Raw genomic sequence first — 5093 nt, 5'->3', positions numbered from 1 at the left:
GCGTCTAAACCGCGAAAAGTACCCCCCTCGCGTCGAGCGTGGTGAAGCCATTTAACAACGTCCAATCTCCCGCGACTAGCAGCATTATCCATAGCGTCTGTTGAGCATCCCGTCTCCCACCTAGCCATCGAAGAAGAGCAAGATGACCGCTCCCTGCTGCATTGTCCATTGCAGCGGACGTAAATCCAGCATCTTGGTTCTCAACCAACCATCGGATGACATCGAAAAACCCGTTTCCCGCTGCATGATCAATAGCATCAGTGGTACATCCTTCTGCACGATTATGGGAAAGCCAACGAACAACTTCAAAGTGACCATGGCATGCAGCCGAGTCCATTGCTGACACAGAGCATCCTTCAGTCCGCTCTCGATGAAGCCATTGAATGACCTCAAGGTGATTCTGAGCAGCAGCCCAGTCCATCGCATTCAAACTCCCACCCCCAATGTGATTTGCATGCAGCCATTGCGCAGTTAAAAGGTGCCCATTTGCGCAAACATGGTCAAACGTATTTGGCGGAAAACCTTCACTTCGATTCAAGAACAGCCAAGTAGCTAGTTCCAGATGACCTCTGATCGCAGCGAGGAAGAACGCCTGCCTTGTGCACCTCTCGGAGCGATTATCGTGAAGCCACAAAACGACGCGGCAGTGACCATGTCCGGCAGCGCCGTCCATCGCGTCAGACGTGCAGCCTTCGTCCCGAGTTTGATGAAGCCATTTAACAATTTTAAGATAGCCGTGAGTAGCAGCATAGTCCATAGCTGCCGTTGTCGCAGATGCCCCTTTGGAATGGGCCCATTTAAGGAACAGCAGATCGCCACGCTTAACTGCTACGTCAAGTGATATAAGCAGCGTCAGAGGTCTTGATACATGCTCCATCCACTGAGCAAGATCGATTGAAACAATACCACTCCTGGCAGCGTGATCAGGATGCAAGGCTATTAACTGTTCCCAAAGAAACCGTGCTGTATTTTCACTTCGAGAACGACGCAATATTGAGACGAATTGATCCAGGTCTTTTGGAGGGAATCGACGAATAAGAAACTTTACGGCCTGCAGATCACCACTTCCCGCGGCAACCTCGACAATATCTGAACCCCAACAAACATGCCCTGCGCGACTATAGAGCCATCGCAATATAGCTGTGTCTCCGACCGATGCTGCAACGTTCACTGCTTCACTGATGGTTAAACTCGGGAAAAAATTATCCAGCGTTCTCATCTCTAATAATTTGCCGTTGGATGCAGCGAAAGCATGAAACGCGTCGCACTGTGCTTCGACATTAACTGCAGATATAGATTGTTGGGCCAGTCTGTAAACAAGATGGGGTAGCAGATTTAAGCTCGCCATCTCCAACGTCCAAGAGTGCGTATGATCTAAAAAGGAGCTGATGACATCAATCACGTCGTCGATACCAGCGAGCTTATCCGTACGACAACATACAGCGGTCACCGATGTCAGAGGAGGTAGCGGTTTAAAGGCACCTGCTAATATGGAAGTATGTTAGGACGAACAATGGACAAAAGTGGAGATTGTAAACTGACCGTAAAATGAGTGTATTGCAGACATGGCCTATGGGGCAGTGAGCAGAATGCAAAATGACTGCCATTTAGTATGAAAAACCAGAAAGCACGAAATGGTAGCTATTTCTCACAACAGACTAGAAGTCGCGAAGATTTTGGGTTTGAGTGATAGGTTTCCAGCCTGTTCTAGCCTTCCAGACTATCAACCGGACAGTTACCGGCTTCAGTCTATCGGCTTCAGTTACCGGCTTCAGTTACCGCGACGAATTAATCCGATTTGGGCTGGCTAGCCTTCCAGACCATCCCAGTAAAAATTAATCATTCGTCGCATTTTATCCATAGCGTTTCGCTCACGAGCGAATCGACGTCGCTGAGATCTCGCGAATAGCGAAACCTAAGGATATGATTCTGTTGAGCTTTGAGATTGTATCGCTTGGGAGTGGGTACACAGCCTCCGCTGTTTAATCGATGTCTGTATTGTAACGTTTTAGTGCTGTATTGTCTCTGTTAATAGACTGACCCGAATTCATACTCCCGACACGTCAGTATGGATAAGACCTCTATCCTTAGCTAACCACCAAGTGTCCTTATGATTCTTTTTGTTAATCAAGCCAATAATTCTTGTGTATTCATTACGAGACCCTCATGGACCCTTTCCCTCCAAGATTTATGGTCATCAAAGCAAGCATATTAAAAAAAAGATAAGTCGCATGTAAGAAGTCCGAAGTCGGCAAATCTGATCTAAATTCGAGCTCTATGTCGAAACCTAATCCATTGTCTAGCTTTCATACATTGAAAATTATTATATTTTAGAGGTAAATTGGCTCGGCTTTCACAATTATGGCAGTACAATATCTGCATTAACATGGTCACGCAGCAGTCCGGAAACAAAGAGTTCGTAGCGTACTCAGATTGGTTTGACGCAGCTAGAGTACCGGTGGCACCATGACAGACTGTACGCCACAGATTCACTGAGGGAATATTGATGTTCGTAGGGTAAGAATTAATGCTTTTGTTTTCAATCAGGAGGGCGCCCTCATTTGCTGCTGACTGGCTCAATAACTCCACAACGTCTCCAGCTTCCACCCAGCGAAGGATTCAACTGCATAACAAAGGACGTTGAACGAGCTAAATCTTTACGACAGCAGGACAACTTCTATGTGCTTCCCCGTTTTACGAAATCGGCGAACGTGGGTGAGGGGTGACCCCACTTTCGTACCTGCAAGCTAGAATACGAGTTATCACTTGCCTAAATAGGCGGGACAGAAGAAGAAAAAAACATGCGGAGAGCGGCGGCTCAAGGTTTGCAAAATGTACAAGCGGGGATATATCCTTTTAGCAAGCGCAGCCTTGGCGCCTATTGGCGCATTGCTATACCAACTCAAACATGTGATGATACGAGAACAGAACAAGCAGCTTTAGTGATTGCTGCTCGCATTGCTATCACCTTTTCTCCACCAACAAAGTGAATACGCGACTGTCCAAATTAGTAGGAAATCAACGCTAAATATCGCAAAAGGGCTTCACAACGTCAGCTGGTGTGCTTTTAGCTCGGTGCAGCTTATACAGTAAGACACGGTGATCGTGGATAGACTGAGCTACGAATGCAAGGAATTAGAGAGAAGCAAGCGTTTTTCTATGCCACTTGAAAGAGGATAATTCAGAAGCGAGTGAATTTGCTCACGTCTCTTGAACAAGGAGAAAACAGAAGCAAGTAAAGTCAGCCTAACACGTTGACTGTCGCCTCGAATGTATTTGATCGCCTTTCAGCGCTGAGCTACGATAATCTTCACAAGCTACACTCGCTGGTTGTTTCTAGCTCTAATCGACACAAGTATGAGTTATAAACTATCTCTTGTTGACTCGAGGCAATAATTAATGTAAACCCAAATAGTGTGATAGCTATTGCAGAAATAAATGAGCGTAATGAAGTATATCAAGTCAAAAATATGGCAGATCGGTGCTCATACGCTCACGGCTGGGCTCATAATGTAAAACATGTGCTGAAGGCGGGTTTAGACACGCCTTTTCGGCAATTGACGAAACGTTTATCACAAGTTTTAGTATGCTGAACGCTCGTCATAACAGTTAGTGCGATCCCAAGCCCATGTTTCAACAGCTTATAAAGCAGTGAGGATCTTTGTGGTACGCGTTGGAACAGGCGGAACGAGCGTTTTGCATCGCTGTTGCTTGTACGAAAGACACTATTCTAGTTTGCTATTGTGTTTGGTAATGGCATCCGTTTCTTAGGACGCTCCACTTCGTTGAAGATCCAGCTTTTAGAGAAAGATTTCAGCTGCAGAGAAGGTGCTCTATCCACACTCAACCGTGTCCTTCAAGCTGTACGCGATAAAACCGCACTCGCAGACGTTGTGGTATTACACCGAGATATGAAGCGCTGATTTCTTGATGGGTTGGTCAGCCTGGTACCTACTTCGCTGGTGGAGAAAATCAGTGTCGGTATAGCTTTCATCAAAATGTCTGATATCTTGTCATTAACCGAGCCGTACTGAATCTGTGGCCCCCCCCTTCCACGAGTATCCTTGTAAGCAAGTATCGACATTCGATATGTTTCGTAGCTTTTGTGATCCTTAAGGTCCTTTACTGTACGTACTTATAACCGCATATCTGTCGCACCATACTTTCATACTGCCAAGTATCCCATCTCGATTAATAGGTCTGCTCTCTTGCTAAGCGCAATAAATTTTGCCTCTGTCGTAGAAAGAGACACAGAGCCTTATTTACTGCTTCACCATGCGTTTTACTTCTGCCTTCCATGGTGTAACGGGTACCATCCGGAGTACCCCTGGTTATATGAAGAGCGACCCGTCATTCCTGTATATACGTGGTACACGGTACCAGGGTCTCTTGGAGCCAATCAGTGCATACCTCATAGCTCCGCTGTAAGTGACCTCTAGTTTGTTTTAGGACCCATACATCAGTCTTACATCTACTATTTTAGGCGGCAAAACGTTTTCTCTGAGGCCGGGAACATGAGAACTAACCCTCATGAGGGTAGTAAATACCCTTAAAAACTTCCTCTGTGCAAGGTGTTGTGTAACCCCGTCACACACAGCGATCACGTACCTCGTAGCTGCTTTACGTTCTTTGGGTTGGCACGCGAAGCTTCCGTCTGCGTACAGCTCACACATCACCATTGTAAAATTTGCATCAAGACGTAAGACCGTACGGTGACGTCCCTTTCAAGTATTCCAGCGCTCTCCTAGCTGCATGTCCGTTTGTCTCATTGTAGGAGCTTGCTCTGTTTTCTGACTGCGTTTGAAATGTCTGATCTGGTTCCTCTCACCAAATCGTGCAATGACCACACTCTTTTCTGTCCTGAATTTTGACAAAAGATCCTTGAAATAACTGTACGGAGGGTTGTCATTGCCTCATTTCGACAAACTTCCCTCTTAAGTATGAAATGGATGGTGAAAAGCCTGTTTCTATGTGTGGTGGAAGAGCAAATGAGAAATATGATGAAACTTGATGACCGGTCAAAGACAGGAGGATTGAAAAGTTTGTGAGAAGTGCTGAATTTGAGGAGAGATCATTAGCTTACGAGTATCATT

The sequence above is a fragment of the Phytophthora infestans genome, genomic scaffold, assembly GCF_000142945.1.
Source record: "Phytophthora infestans T30-4 supercont1.242 genomic scaffold, whole genome shotgun sequence".
NCBI lineage: Eukaryota > Oomycota > Peronosporomycetes > Peronosporales > Peronosporaceae > Phytophthora > Phytophthora infestans.
The sequence above is the reverse complement of the archived record's forward strand: the minus strand, read 5'-3'. Positions refer to the sequence as shown.